This window comes from Kogia breviceps, chromosome 14, assembly GCF_026419965.1.
Source record: "Kogia breviceps isolate mKogBre1 chromosome 14, mKogBre1 haplotype 1, whole genome shotgun sequence".
NCBI lineage: Eukaryota > Metazoa > Chordata > Mammalia > Artiodactyla > Physeteridae > Kogia > Kogia breviceps.
In genome coordinates this window covers 61427561-61444624 of record NC_081323.1, presented here as the reverse complement: position 1 = coordinate 61444624, position 17064 = coordinate 61427561, and the positions used below count along the sequence as shown (strand labels likewise).

The following is a 17064-nucleotide window of genomic DNA, read 5'->3' as shown; positions in this document are numbered from 1 at the left end:
CACACTCAAAATATATCAAGCGTTGAAAATCATTTGCACCAGCTTGGTTATGTTAATCACTTTGATGTTTGGGTTCCACATAAGCAAAAAAAACCTTATTGACTGCATTTCCACATGCGATTCTCTACTGCAACATAATGAAAACATTCCACTTTAAAAACAAATTGTGACGGGTGATGAAAAGTGGATACTGTACAACAATGCGAATGGAAGAGATCGTGGGGCAAGTGAAATGAACCACAACCAACCACACCAAAGGCCGGTCTTCAACCAAAGAATGTGATGTTGTGTATATGGTAGGATTGGAAGGGAGTCCTCTATTGTGAGCTCCTTACGGAAAACCAAACGATTAATTCCCACAAGTATTGCTCCCAATTAGACCAAATGAAAGCAGCACTCGATGACGAGCATCCGGAATTAGTCAACAGAAAATGCATAATCTTCCATCAGGGTAATGCAAGTCCACATGTTTCTTTGATGACCAGGCAAAAACTGTTACAGCTTGGCTGGGAAGTTCTAATTCATCTGCTGTATTCACCAGACATTGCACCTTTGGATTTCCATTTATTTCAGTCTTTACAAAATTCTCTTAATGGAAAAAATTTCAATTCCCTGGAAGACTGTAAAAGGCACCTGGAACAGTTCTTTGCTTAAAAAGGTAACAAGTTTTGGGAAGATGGAATTATGAAGTTGCCTGAAAAATGTCAGAAGGTAGTGGAACGAAACGGTGAATATGTTGTTCAACAAAGTTCTTGGTGAATATGAAAAATGTTTATTTTATTTTTACTTAAAAACCGATGGAAACTTTGGCCAACCCTATACCACATTTGTTTACCCATTCACTTACTGAAGGACATCCTGGTTGCTTCTAAGTTTTGGCAATTATGAATAAAACTACATTTTAAATGATTCCATTTTCTCTCCTTCTTAGCAAACTATACTTCTGTATTTAGTGGTTGCCCCAGAGTTTGCAATATACATTGACAACTAATCCAAATCAATTGTCAAATAATACTATACTGCTTCACAAGTAGTACAAGTACCTTTTAATAACAAAATATTCCTAATTCCTCTTTCCTGTTTCTTTTCAATCATTGCTGCCATTCATTTCACTTATATATAAGTGCATGAATGCAGCATACACACACACACACACACACACACACACACAAGCATAATCAAATACATTGTTGCTATTAATTTGAACAAACTTGTCAGTTAAATCAATTAATAATAAGAAAGATAAAACATTCTATTTTATCTTCACTCATTCCTTCTCTGATGATCTTCCTTTTCTTTATGTAGATCTGATTTTCTGACATACTATTTTCCTTCTCTGTGAAGAATTTTTAACATTTCCTGCAAGGCAGATCTACTGGCAACTAATACCCTAAATTTTTGTTTGCCTGAGAAAGTCTTTATTTTTCCTTCACCTTTGAAAGATAATTTCACACCGTAAAGAATTTTAGGTTGGTAAGTTTTGTTCTCTCAACACTTTAAATATACTCTACTTTCTTCTTGTTTGCATAGTTTCTAAGGAGAAGTTGAATGTAAGTCTTACCTTTGCTCCTCTACAGGTATGGTGTTTTTCCTTGGCTTCTTTTAGCTTTGATTTTCTGAAGTTTAAATATGGTATGTCTAGGTGTACTCTTTTGGGTATTTATCCTGCTTGGTGTTCTCTGAGCTTCCTGGATCTGTGGCTTGGTGTCTAACATTAATTTGGGAGAAATTCTTAGTCACTGTTACTTCAAATATTGATTTTGTTCCTTTCTTTTTCCTTTCTGGAATTCCCATTATGCATCTGTAACTCCCTTTGTAGTTGTCCTAAGTTTTTGGATATTCTGGGTTGTTTTTGTTTTGTCTTTTATTTTCTCTTTGCTTTTCCATTTTGGAAGTTTCTATTGTCATATTCTTAAGGTTGGTGATTCTTTCCTCAGCCATGTCTATTCTACTCATGAGCCCATCAAAGGCTTTCCTCATTCTGTTAGTAGTTTTGATCTCAAGCATTTCTTTTTCTTAGAATTTCCATCTCTCTTCTTATATTACCTAAGAGTTCTTGCATTTTGTCTACTTTTTCCATTAAAGCATATTAATCATACTTTTAAAAAATTCCTGGTCTAGTAATTTGAACATTCCTGCCATATCTGACTCTGGTTCTGATGCTTGCTCAGTCTCTTCAGACTGTGTTTTCTGGTTTTTAATATTTTTTTAATAATATGTTTTAATATGTAAATTTTTGTTGAAAGGTAGACATGATGTACTGGGTAAAAGGAACTGTGGTAAACATGCCTTTAGTAATGTAGTGGTAAAATGTGGGGGAAGGGGAAACATTCTACTAGTCCTATGAGTAGGACTCAGTCTTTTAATGAGCCTGTGCCCCTAGAGTATGAAATTCACTAATGCATCTCAGTCCCCATACCCCTCTTAGGTGGGACTGGATGGCTAGAGGGGGCTAGAGTTGGATATTTCTCTTCCTCCATGTGGAAGGCTGGAGGGAGTAGGTATTAGATATTTCCTTTCCCCCAGGTAGGTTTATCTCTGGTAATACTTTCTCCTGAGGGCAGGCCTTGTTAAGAACAGAGTGCTCTGGTGTATTTCAAAAGCTTCTTTTTTACCTTGCCCCCTGCTGGAAGCATGAGAGGATTTTTCTTCAATATTCACTGTGAAGATCAGTAGAGCTCTAGAGGTAAAACTCACAAAATTGTGGCCACCCCTTACCTGGACCCACCCCCCCCTTGGTGTTTTTATCTCTGAGATTTACTTACTCTGAGCCTCCAGCAATTACAATTTAGGTTTCCCTACCCCAGCAGTGGTTGCCACAGAGGTTTTTGCTCCACTTCCAGGACGTTTTGATTCTGTTTCCACCTGTTTCTCTCTCCAATTTTGGTGACAGTAGTTTGCTCTATGACCTTACTTCTCTGGTGGATCAAAGAAGAGAAGTTTTTTTCAGTCTGTTCAGCTTTTACGTGTTAGTATGGAGTGATGACACCTTACAGGCTTGACCAGAAATCTTAAGTCTACTTTGTAGTTTTGAAGTTACGTCTTATATGTATTTTGGTAATTTACCCCTATGAATATCATACTCTTTGATATTACTATAAATGGTATTAATTTAAAATTCCAACTGTTTGTTGCCTGTACACAGAAATACTACAGACCAGTATTATATATATAACATATATATACACACCACATAGTACAAAGGAATAGTGTGATATATACACACATATATACCCTATATAGAAACAATAAAATATTTTATATTTATCCATATATTTATAATTTCCAGCTCCCTTCATAACTTTACCTTTGTATAGATCCAAATTTCCATCTGATATTATTTTCCTTCTACCTGAAGAAACTCCTTTAGCATTCCCTGTAGTGCAAGTTTGCTGCTGATGTATTCTTTCACTTTTTTTGAGTATGAAAAAGTCCGTTTTCTTGTACACGTCTGAAAGATATTTTCACTGAGTGTAGAACTGTAGAAACTGTAGACAGTTCCTCTTCTAATGATTTAGAGATGTCTCTCCATTTCAGTACTTTAGAGATGTCTCCTTTCTGACATCTCTGAAGTTTGAATAGTTTACAGTGAGAATTCTCATCTTATTTTTTGCTCCTTTCTATGTAATGTGTCTTTTCTCTCTAGCTGCTTTTAAGATTTTCTTGTCACCATTGATTTTTAGCAATCTGGTTATGATGTGCTTTTCCTTTATGCTTCTTCTGCTTAGCTTTGTTAACCCTTCTTTCTTCCATTTATGGGTTTAGAATTGGACAAATTTTAGATATCATGTTTTCCTGCCCCCCTGCCTAGTGATGACTTCAATGATATATACATATATTAGACTGCTTGATACTGTTCTACAAGTTTCTGATGCTCTGTTCATTTTTTTGTTAGTTTTTTTTCTCCCCATGCTTTTGTTTGAACAGTTTCTGCTATTTCACTGATTTTTAAAAAGGCAGTAATTATTCTGTTATTAATCCTATCCAATGTACTTTTCACTTTATTGTCTTTCTCATCTCTAGAAGTACAATTTGGGATTTTTATATCTTCCATTTCTATCATGTTGACATTCTCCTCTATGTTGTTGGATATGAAGAATATACTGATAGTTGCTATTTTATGTTGTCTGCTAAGTCCAACAACCATATTAATTCTAGGTCTGTTTCTATCATTTTGGTTTTCTCCTTGTTTTGGGTTACTTTTCATATTTTGTATGCTTGGTAATTTTTTATTAGATGTCAGACATTGTAAAATTCATACTGTTGGACTTTGTTCTGGCATACAGTTAAATTACCCATGATTAGTTTCAACTCCTTTGAGTCCTTTTAGCTTTCTGGGGTAGGTCCACTGGAGTCTTTTAGTCCAGAATTAATTTAGCCTCACTACAGCTATACCCATCCAAGGACTCTACCTGTTGGTGCATGCTAAGTCTCTTCATTATAGCCAGTGAGAAAGCAAAATGTTCCCAGCCCTGTGCAACCTCCAAAAAAATGTATGGCCTTCTTTTCAGTGGTTCTTGCCTCAGCCTCTTGTAGTTTCATGGTTTACACATATAGATCTGTATTCAGCCAATAATTCAAGGGGTTCCCTTTGCAAATCTCCAGAGCTCTACCTTTATGCAATTACCTTTCTTCATTGCTCTGCCTCACAAATTCTAGATAATTCATATTCTCCAATATCTGATCTAAATGCACCAAGACCACCAGGCTGTTTGGGCTCCTCCCACCCCTGCTTTTCAACTTGGGAAATGCCTCCAGGCAGAACTGGCACAATGGTAGGGTGCATTTCTTTTGTTTCTTTTCTCATAGGGATCATAATTGTGTGCTCTCTGTTGAACAATGTCTAAACACAATTTCTTTTCTTTAATCTAGTTTTCTGGTTGTTTACAGCAAAAGAACAATTCCTGTGCAGTTAATACTTCATGAGCAGAAGGATACATTTCCCACACAGATTTCCATTTTGTGAAATCAACTGTTTTTCATGTGCACTTTTAAACAGATTTAATTCAATAATTTTTTCCATATCAAATTTATCAATAAAAGATTCTGACAAAAGCTATTATTTCTAAGTTCAATTAACAAAAAAAAATTCAGATCTAAATTTTATCAATAATATTTTACTCTTCTACTAATTTTTGGCCTTTAATACAACTTATAAAGTTTATTTTGTATATACTTTTTTCTACTAGTATTCAATAATAGTCATGTAGTGGATGAAAGACTAATAGCTGTATTTATTTTGTTGCTTAACTACAACTATAAGCAATTCTTTTCATTACACTATAGTCAAAATCTCTTATCAATCTCAAAATTCTTCATTTAATATTTCTATATTTCTAATGTTTTTAATATCTTTATTTACTGCTATAGTATGTCAAATATAATGTTATTAAGGAGTCTAAGACATTAAGCAGAAAGACTTTAAAAATCAGAGTGAAATTTTTGGCAATCTCATTGGAATTTTGGGCTGAGAAGGTAAGGTAAAGCTTTAGAAGCCATCAAGGCGGAGAGGCCCTGGTGAACACTCCAAGCTTTCAGCTGGAATCCATTAAGGGCTACATCTTAAAAGCCAGAGTGAAGTAGATATAGAAGGAGAATTACCAAAATAACAACAGGCCTGAATTTATACCATTACCTGAGCAGATCAGGTGACCAGGCCCTACTCTACCAGCCAGAGAACAGAATAAATCTCGTCTATAGAAAGGTATTATAGAGCCTCACCAATTCTTCAGAAACTATCAAGCACACTAACAGACAGAATCAAATGACTAGAAACAGAGAAAAACAATAAAAACATATGTACAGATGATTGAGGTACTGGAGTTACAAAACAAGGACATTAAAAAAAAACAACTACGATGAATAGTTTTAAGAATACTGAGGAAAGATGGAGAAAATAGTCAAAACCAAGAACATTCATCAGAAAAGCATAATCTATGAAAAAAAGGCTACACTGAAATTAAGAAGAGTCAATACATATAAAGGCACTATTATGAAAGTGGAAAGACTTGGAATGGGAAAAGATACTTGTCAATATATCTGATTTAAAAACTTAAGACAGGCAATTCAAAAGAAAAACATGCAAAAGTCTCAGAGAAACTTTATGAAAGAAGATACCCAAATGACTAACAAATATTAAAAAGTGCTTAATTTCATTATTAGAAGGAAACAAATTAAAACGAATACAGGCATACCTCAGAGATATTGCAGATTTGATTCCAGACCACAACAACATTAAGCAAATATCTCAATAAAGTGAATCACTTGAATTTTTTGATTTCCCAGTGCATATAAAAGTTATGTTTACTATACGATACTGTGCTGTATACTATAGTCTATTAAGTGTGCAATAGCATTATGTCTAAAAAAATACATACCTTAATTTTAAAATATTTCATTGCTAAAAAATGTTAACCATCATCTGAGCCTTCAGTAAGTTGTAATCTTTTTGTTGATGGATGGTCTTTTGTTGATGCTGACGGCTGCTGACTGATCAGGGTGGTGGTTGCTGAAGGCTGGGGTGGCTCTGGCAATTTCTTAAAATAGGAATGAAATTTGCTGCATGAATTAACTCATCCTTTCACAAGTGATTGGTTTTCTGCAGCATGCAATGCTGTTTGATAGCATTTTACCCACAGTAAAACTTCTTTCAAAGTTTGAGTCAATCTTCTTAAACCCAACCACTGCTTTATCAACTAAGTTTATGTAATGTTCTAAATCCTCTGTTGTCACTTCAACAGTATTCACAGGATCTTCATCAGAATAGATTCCATCTCAAGAAACCACTTTCTTTGCTCATCCGTTAAACTTTATCATGAGATTACAGCAATTCAGTCACCTTCAGGCTCCACTTCTATTTCTAGTTCTCTTGCTATTTCTACCACATTTGCAGTTACTTCCTCCACTGAAGTCTTGAACCTCTCAAAGTCAACCATGAAGGTTAGAGTAAACCTCTTCCAAACTTCTGTTAATGTTGATCTTTTGACCTCTTGCCACGAATCATGAATGTTCTTAATGTATCCAGAATGGTGAATCCTTTCCAGGAGGTTTTCAAATAACTTTGCTCAGATCCATTGAAGAAATCACCATCTATGGCAGCAACAGCTTTACAAAGTACTTAAAATAATAAGCTTGAAAGTTGAAATTACTCCTTGACCCATGGGCTGCAGAAAGGATGTTGTGTTAGCAGGCATGAAAACAACAATAATCTCAATGTATATCTCCATCAGAGCTCTTGGGTGGCCAGGTGCATTGTCAATGAGCAGTAAATTGGTTTTTTAAAATAAACTTATTTATTTTTGGCTGCATTGGGTCTTTGTTACTGTGCATGGGCTTTCTCTAGTTGTGGTGAGCAGGGGGCTACCTTCGTTGTGGTGTGCGGTCTTCTCATTTCGGTGGCTTCTTCTGTTGCAGAGCACGGGCTCTGGGCTCTAGGCACGCAGGCTTCAGTAGTTGCTGGACACGAGCTTAGTTGCTCCGCAGCATGTGGGATCTTCCCAGACCAGGGATCAAACCCGTGTCCCCTGCATTGGCAGGTAGATTCTTAACCACTGTGCCACCAGGGAAGTCCCCTTTCAGCAGTAAATTTTGAGAGGAATCTTTTCTGAGCAGTAGGTCTCAAACATTCAGTTGAGTAAAATATTCAGTAATTCAAGCTTGGATATGCTGTCAGCCAGGCATTGTTGTTCTACTTATATAACACAGGCAAAGCAGATTTAGCATAATTCTTAAGAGCCCTAAGATTTTTGGAATGGTCAACGAGTACTGGCTTCAACCTAAGTCACCAGCTGCACTAGCCCTCAAAAAGAGAGTCAGCCTGTTCTTTGAAGTTTGAAGCCAGGCATTGACTTCTATGTAGCTAAGAAAGTCCTAGATGGTATCTTCTTGCTATGTAAGGTTGTTTCTTCTACACTGAAAATCTTTTGTTTAATGTAACCACTTTCATTAATTATCTTTGGTAGATCTTCTGAATAGCTTGCTGCAGCTTCTACATCAGCATTTGCTGCATTACATTGCACTTTTATGTTATGGAGATGGCTTCTTACCTTAAACCTCATGAACCCACCTCTGCAAACTTCTGCAGCTTCCTCCTCATCACTCTAAGACTTCACAGAATTGAAGAGTTAGAGCCTTGTTCTGGATTAAGCTTTGGCTTAAGGGAATGCTGTGGCTGGTTTGACCTTAAACTTTCTCTATATCAATAATGTTATTTCGCTTTCTTATCATTCACGTGTTCTGGAGTAGCACTTTTAATTTCCTTCGAGAACTTTTCCTTTGCATACACAACTTGGCTAACTATTTGGTGCAAGAGGCCTAGCTTTTGGCCTATCTCAGCTTTCAACATGCCCTCCTCACTAAGCTTAATTTGTAACTTTTGACTTAAAGTGAGAGACATGTAGGTCTTCTTTCACTTAAACATTTAGAGACCATTGTAAGGTTATTAACTGGCCTAATTTCAATATTGTTATGTCTCAGGGAGTAGGGAAGTCTGAGGAAAGGGAGACAGATGGGATCAGTGGAGCAGTCAGAATGCACACATTTATTATGTTTGCTGTCTTATATGGGTGTGGTTTGTGGCAACCCCAAAAAAGTACAATAGGGCTTCCCTGGTGGCGCAGTGGTTGAGAATCCACCTGCCGATGCAGGGGACACGGGTTCGTGCCCCGGTTCGGGAAGATCCCACATGCTGCAGAGCGGCTGGGCCCGTGAGCCATGGCCGCTGAGCCTGTGCGTCCGGAGCCTGTGCTCCGCAATGGGAGAGGCCACAACAGTGAGAGGCCCGCGTACCACAAAAAAAAAAAAAAAAAAAAAAAAAAAAGTACAATAGAGACATCAAAGATCACCGATCACAGATCACCATGACAAATCATAATGGAAAAGTCTGAAATATTGTGAGGAAAAAAAAATATTGTGAGAATTGCCAAACTGTGACACAAAGTGAGCAAATGCTATTGGAAAAATGGTGCCAACAGAATTGACACAGGGTTGCCATAACCTTCAATTTGTTAAAGAACACAATATCTGTGAAGAAAAATAAAGCAAAGCACAAAGAAACAAGGCATGCTTGTATGTGATGCTATAAACATGCCAGTGTGGCTAAAGTGAAAAAGGCAGATAATACCAAGTGTTAACAAGGATACAGAATAACAAAAACCTCATATACTCTCATTGGGAGTGTAACTTGGCACAACTTCTTTGGTAAAGTATTTAGTAGTATCTATTAAACCTGAAAATACACATACCCTATGACCTACCAATTCCACTTCCAGTCAAAGGTCCAACAGAAATTTATCTACATTCACCAACAAACACATAAAAGAATGTTCATAGCAGCACTAATCATAATTTCCCCAATCTGCAAATAACTCAGATGTCCATCAACAGTGGTGAATGGAATAAGTTGTGGTATATTCATATGATGGACATTATATAGCAATGAGAATGATCAAATTATTGTTGCTAAGCAACAGCATGTATGAATCTCTCAACACATAAAGTTGGGCAAAAGAGGCAAGACACCAGAGTTCATAGAGTATGATTCCATTTATATAAAGGTGAAAAGCAAAAAACAACTTATGGTGTTAGAGGTTAGGATGATGTTTACTGAAGTCAGTGTGGTAGGGGTGGGACTTGTGACTGGCATGAGGCAGAACAGATGCCATTGGTGTTGTTTTTTGATCTGGGTGATATATAAAATGTGTTTACTTTGTCAAAATTCACCAAACTATACATTTACTGTTGGTGCAGTTTTCAGTAGGTATTATAGGTCAATTAACTTTATTTTAAAAATTATGTGTCTGTGTATGTATGTATGTAAAGCTGCTAATGCTTATCCTGAGAAATTCACTTATACATCTACACACTAAAGATTGGAATTCCACAAGCATTTAATGATATGTAACTTTCATGAAACTGTTCCACTGACTGCTTCCAATGATGGCTTTTTTAAATGAACCATATCTGGGAGGAAAACTGAGGACATTGATGATTTTCGTGGTCTTCTAGATGCATCTATTTTTCTACTTGTATTCTACCTTGGAGAAAAACTTCTGTGTCTAAAATCAGTAATTAAAATTCTCCAGGTAACGTTATAATGTAGTACATAGTTCAATACATGGGATCTGGAGACAAAACTGTCTAGGTCTAAATCCTGGCTCTGCCATATACTAGCTCAGTGTTTGGGGGGCAAGAAACTTGGTTTCCTGATCTGTTGAAGAGGGATATGTAATAAACGTAAGATTAAATAAGTGTTAATAATGAGTAGGAAGGAGCACATGAAAAACAGTGGAAAATTTCTTATAATACTATGGCTGGTAACTACTTTTTTTTTTTTTTTTTTTTTTTGCGTTACGCGGGCTTCTCACTGTTGTGGTCTCTCCCGTTGCGGAGCGCAGGCTCCAGACGCGCAGGCGCAGCCGCCGTGGCTCACAGGCCCAGCAGCTCCGCGGCATGTGGGATCTTCCCGGACCGGGGCACGAACCCGTGTCCCCTGCATCGGCAGGCGGGTTCTCAACCACTGCGCCATCAGGGAAGCCCTGGTAACTACTTTTTTCTCCTTTGTATCGCTGTAAACATTTCTTCACATGAAATTCAATGCAAGACTTATTTTTCAGACAATATTAATGTTTCATTCCCTCAACACTGGTGAAGTGGTCTGTTCTTGGGTGCCTTAGACCTTGATGCTTACTTTTCCTCTTTGGAAAAGATTGCATATGAAAGCATTTTCTTTCTATTTAAGCAAGTTCCTTCTTCATCAAATATGTGTTCTGGCCCACAGGTCTTCTCTTCTATGAGCTTCTTCAGCTCAGCTGTTACTGCCTTTCCCATTTTCTTCACATTCTAAAAAGAAAATGCCTAAACTTCTAAATCGAATCATGACTATAGACATAGAAAGTTAGTAGTGGCACTAATTCCTTCAACACTTGGGGTATCAGAAGAAACAATTATAAAGCCTCCTGGCTTTCTCTAGAGTTATAATAATGGAGAGAAAATGGATCCAATGAAAAGAGGAGATTGGAAAATCAAAAAAACTGAAACTAAGAACTAAATACATGAGTTTAACAGCCACTTGGATACAGCTAAAGAGAGAATAAACTAGAAAATTGTAGAAAATATACAGACAAAAGCATGGAGAACAAAACAGATGGAGTGTACACAGAAGAGTATAATTGGAATACCAGAAGGGGAGAAGAGACAGAATGGTTCAGAAGCAATATCTAAACAGATAATAGCCAATAAATTTCCAAAAATAATGAAAGACATGAAGTCACAGATTCAAGAAAAACTATGAGCCCCAATTAGGATAACTTAATCTCCCCCACCACCAGCATCATAGAATATACTGATGAAAACCAAAAATACATAGACTATCTTGAAAGCAGCTAGACAAATTTAGACACCATCCTCAAATAAGGAACAAGAAGATGGATATCTAACTTTTCAACAGAAATTATAAAAGCCAGAAAACAATGTAATGACATCTTAAAAGTGCTAAAAATAACTGCCAACCTATAATTCAATACCCATGTTGAAATATCCTTTAAAAATAAAGACAAAATGAAGTTATTTCCAGAAAAATAAAAACAAAGTTTATCCTGAGCAGAATTTTAAAAATAAATAATAAATGGAATTCTTCACGCAGATGAAAAATTATCCCAGATGGAAATACAGGAAGAAATAAAGAGCAACAGAAAGGGTAAATACACTTGACCCTTGTACAATGAGAGCATTAGAAAATCCAAGTATAACTTTTGACTCACTCCAAAACTAGTAATAGCCTACTGTTGACCAGAAGGCTTACTGGTAACATAAACAGTCAATTAACACATACTTTGTATGTTATATATATTATATACTGCGTTCGTACAATAAAGGTAGAAAAAAAATTAAGAAAATCATAAGGAAAATACAGTTACAGTAGTGTCCTGTATTTATGGATACTGTAAGTTTATGTTACCTGTTTACAAGATGAATCATCTGTCAGTACCTACATCAATATTGTCCTAATGGGGCTTCCCTGGTGGTGCAGTGGTTGAGAGTCTGCCTGCCAATGCAGGGGACACGGGTTCGTGCCCCGGTCCAGGAGGATCCCACATGCCGCGGAGTGGCTAGGCCCGTGAGCCATGGCCGCTGAGCCTGCACGTCCGGAGCCTGTGCTCCGCAGCCTGTGCTCCGCAACGGGAGAGGCCACAACAGTGAGAGGTCCGCATACCGCAAAAAAAAAAAAAATTGTCCTAATGATACAAATACCATAGATGTTATATGTATTACAAATATTAGACATCAAAAATGAAAAGAAGGGCTTCCCTGGTGGCGCAGTGGTTGAGAGTCCGCCTGCTGATGCAGGGGACGTGGGTTCGTGCCCCGGTCCGGGAGGATCCCACGTGCCGCGGAGCGGCTGGGCCCGTGAGCCATGGCCACTGAGCCTGCGCGTCCGGAGCCTGTGCTCCGCGACGGGAGAGGCCACAACAGTGAGAGGCCCGCCTAGCACAAAAAAAAAAAAAAAAAAAAAAAGAAAAGAAAATGTGAAGAAATTATTTGTTTATAGGTACTATATTTATTGAAAAAAATCCACATATATGACTAGACTCGAGGAGTTCAAACCCTTGTTCAAGAGTCAACTGTATTGGGGTAACTCTAAATGAATGACTGTACAAAGTAATGATATTGTCTTATGAGATTTAAAATAAAGTAAAACTTAAATGCATGAAACAAACAATGGGAGGGAGCACTAAATGGAGTTAAAAGTGTTCTAAGGTCAAGCATTGCCTATAAAATGGTAAAAGTAGCAATTCATATTAGACTCTAATGTTAGAGTCAAGAATCCATATCATGATCTTTAGGATAACTTCAAAAGGTACAATGAAATATGTATAATTAATGAGGTAATGGGGAATGGGAAAAAGAAATCCAAAAGGCTAAAATAAGTAGAGAAAAAAACAGACACAGGTAAGGGAAAAGGACCATAAAATAATGTGACAAATAGAAAACAAGTATTAAGATTACAGTTATGAGCCCACATATATCAGTAAGATTACATTAAACATAATCTAAAATTTCCAATTAATAATTATTTTCAAATTGGATTAAAAATAAATGTTCAGCTTAATAATTATAAAGCTAGCATCCATGTAGCCACTACTCAGATAAATACATTTTAAATTATCAGCACTTCAGAAACCCACGTGCCTCCATACTGAATCATAAATCTCCTCCATAAATAGCACTTGTGCTATTAATCCCCTTGTTTTACTCTTTAGATTTACCATCTAGCTTTGAATTCATGAATAATGTACTTTTTGCTATTTTTGAACTTCATTTGAATCGAATCATACTATTCCTTGTGTCTGCCTTTCAATAATGATTTTTGTGGGAGTAACATACTGTTACATGTGACTAGTTCCTTCACTTTCATTAATGTACAAAATTCTACCGTATGGATTTACAGCAATTATTTTTCTTTTCAGCTGTAGATGGGACTTTTTTTCCTTCTGGTTTTGGCTATTTATGGAAAATGCTGCTAATAAACATTCCTCTAGATATGTCTTATTGCACATGTGAACATGTCTCTAGCTAGGGTATATACCAAGGGACAGGACTGCTAGGTCAAAGGATATTCAGATCTTCAATATTTCTAGATAATGCCAAATTTTTTCTAAAGTACTATACCAATTTAGTCACCCAACAAAATATTAAACAAAACCAATTCCCTTTATTTCAAAACCTCACCAATACCTGGTACTGTCAGATTTTAGAATGTTTTACTTTTCCTTACCTGATATGAAATGGTATCTCATTGTGGCCTTAATTTGTATTTCCCTGATTACTAGTGAAGATGAGCACCTTTTCATATGTTTATTGGCCATTTGGAATTCCTCTTTTGTGAAGTAGATATACAAGTCTTTTGCCCTTTTTTTTTTTTTGCATTATCTGGCTTTTACTCATTGATTTGTTTAAGTTCTTTATATATATGTTCTGGGTACCAGTCCTCTACAGGTTATATGTGCTGCAAGTATCTTCTCCCACTCTATGGCCTGTCTTCTCACTATCTTTATAGTGCCTTTTGAGAAAAGAAGTTTCTAATATTAATGTGGTAAAGTTGATCATTTTTTTACTTTTATGGCAAGGGTATTTGTGTCTGAAGGTATCTTTCCTTATCCGAAGTTCATGAAGACATTTTATGTTACCTTCTAAAAGCTTCATAATTTTCCTTTAGATATTTAGTTCCTTAATTCACTTGAGACTGATGTACAGGGATTGGACTCAGGGATCCAACTTCTTTCATATTTCTCACAATATGAACAGCAATATGAATTTACTAAAGTCAATCATTTCCCAAATGATCTGCCATACAATCTCCAACACAAATCACATATACATATAGGTATAGGTTTCCGGACTCTCTTTTACACAGCTATTGTCTAGCACTTGCAAATATCACATTATCCTAATTACTGCAGTTTCCTAATGTCCTGACATCTGATGGCAAATTCCTTCCATTCTGTTTCTCTACTTAAAGGGTATCTTGGCCTCTTAACCCATTGCATTTATATATACGTTTTCGAATGAAATCAGCTTGTCAAGTTCCATAAAATTACATACTGGGAAACTGATTGAAACTGTCCTCTATAAACTAACCTGAACAAAAGTAAAAGCATTTTACAATACTGTATTGTCCAAACCATAAACATAGTATGTTTCTCCAATGAATTCTTCTTCGATATCTCAAAGTTTTGTAATTTTCTTCAGAGTTATTACATGCCTTGTTAATTGTGTACTTGATACATTTAATACTATTGTATGTTTAAAAATTTTTCATTTCCTAATTTTTTATATCTTATAGGAATACAATTGATTTCTTATATGTTTGAGTTTAGCAATCTTGCTAAACTCTTATTAATCCTAATAATTTATCTGTAAATTCCTTTAGATTTCCTACATATATACCCCAAATTATCTAGGAATAGTAATAATATTGTTTCTTCTTTTTGAATCTTTTATATTTTTCTCTTTTTTTTTTTGCATTTTTGCATTAGCTAAGATATCCAGTATAACCTTAAAGTGGTAACAGCAGGCATCCTTCTATTTTTATCTCAAAGGGAATATTTCCAATATTTCACTATCAGATTTGTTTTAGCGTTTTTATAGATACTCTTTATCAGATTAAGGAAGGTACCTCCCATCCCAAGTTTGCCGAATTTCTTTTTAATCATAAACATGTATTTTATAAAATCCTACATCTATTTTGAGCTGATGATGACTCTTCTCCTGGCACATTATGTAAGTTGACTTGCTATTGTTAAACCAATGTTGCAGCATTCCTGGAACAAACTCAACTTTTATAGACTGTTGAATTTGGTTTACTAGTTTCTGTTTAGGATATCTGAATCTTTTTTGTGGGTAAAAATAAACTTTAATTTTCCATTTCGGTAAAATTTTTAAATTGATTTTATTATCAAAGTATCAGAGTTATACCAAATTTTAGCATCTAGTCTCATAAAATGAAGAATATTCCCTCTTTTTTTATTCTTTGGGATAGTTGTTTAAAACTGGTATTGTTTCTTTCTTAAATGTTTTATAAAATTCACCACTGAACCTACTCATCAAGGTCAAGTTACACAATTGTTACACCTATTCTCACACTCACCATGGGCTGACAGTGCTGCCTGAAACAGTTTCACAAATTGCACATTCTTCCTTCATTATAGAGCATGAGGTGAATTGTTCATATCATGGGTATAAGCCACTGATAAAGTTAACATATCAGTCTATAAAATGTTATTTTAATGGTGTCTTCACTTTTTCACTTCCATCAACAGCATTTTTCTTTTTTGTCACTTTGAGTTTCAGCACAGGCATCAATAAGTGGTAACAACAAACATTCACTGAAATGTGACTCTTTCCTTTGTCAACTAAATCAATACCTTCTTCACAGCAGCTTCCTGGCTCAAAACTAAAATGCAGGCCTCAATATCATGGAATATTAGGGTTTCTCCTGAAGAGCCAGAACTGCATGTGAATTCCCAAATACCAAGAATCTCCTGAAAATGGTGTAGATCTGTAATGCTTCTCTTTCATTTTATAGCATCCTTGAGTATGCATAGTTATTTGGGGGAAAGAGTGGTGTTCTTCAAACAATGGGCATCATTTAATTCACTTATTTTTGGTTATAAATTTTCCTCTTTTTATTTTTTTTTTTTTTTTTTTTTTTTTTGGTGGTACACGGGCCTCTCACTGCTGTGGCCTCTCCCATTGCGGGGCACAGGCTCCGGACGCGCAGGCCCAGCAGCCATGGCTCACGGGCCCAGCCGCTCCGCGGCATGTGGGATCTTCCCGGACCGGGGCACGAACCCGTATCCCCTGCATCGGCAGGCGGACTCCCAACCACTGCGCCACCAGGGAAGCCCCAGTTTTCCTCTTTTTAAAAGCTGACGTATAATTTAACATATAAAAGCAAAACCATAGGACATTTTAAGGAGTGAAATGTTAAGAATAAATAAATAATATTATAAAGCTCCAAAACTGTTGAGAATCACAAGTCAAGAGAACTCATTAAAATGTCCCCATCCCCCTATCCTTGAACATCAATCCAGGCCAGGATCACCAATCAAGCGGCTTTGTTAAACTAAACTACTTCTTCCCTATCAGCCCCAAATCTTCTATTAGACTAGATTAGAGATTAGGTGTCTCAGCTGCTTTGTGATCAATCACAATAAATAAGTTAACCTATTCACTATAGTTTGAAGTTATCATGATACTACTTTCAGCATGCAGGGTACTAATTTTAGACACTTTTCTCCTAGTCTTACTCCTCTGTGTAATTCCTTAAAACCACTGTTTCACAGGGCCTTGATCCTTCCATGTGTAGAAGTGGAAACTACTGGAGTGATCCAGTTGATCACTCCAGTTGTCATATCAAACATGGAAAGCATCACAATGAAAAACCTGATCACCTAACCAATTCAAAATTTTATTAAGTACAGTTAAAACAACAATAAAAGCTTTTGAGAACCAATTTCTTCATAGTGGACAAAAATAGCATTCATATAAATATGAAGCTTTAAG

At 36.2% G+C, this 17064-nt stretch overlaps 1 protein-coding gene across 2 annotated transcripts in view; it reads right to left on the bottom strand.

Moving 5' to 3' along the window:
• The window catches only part of ATF7IP2 (activating transcription factor 7 interacting protein 2), a 69039-nt gene that overhangs the window by 29478 nt on the left and 22497 nt on the right, over positions 1–17064 (bottom strand). The window lies entirely within an intron of this gene.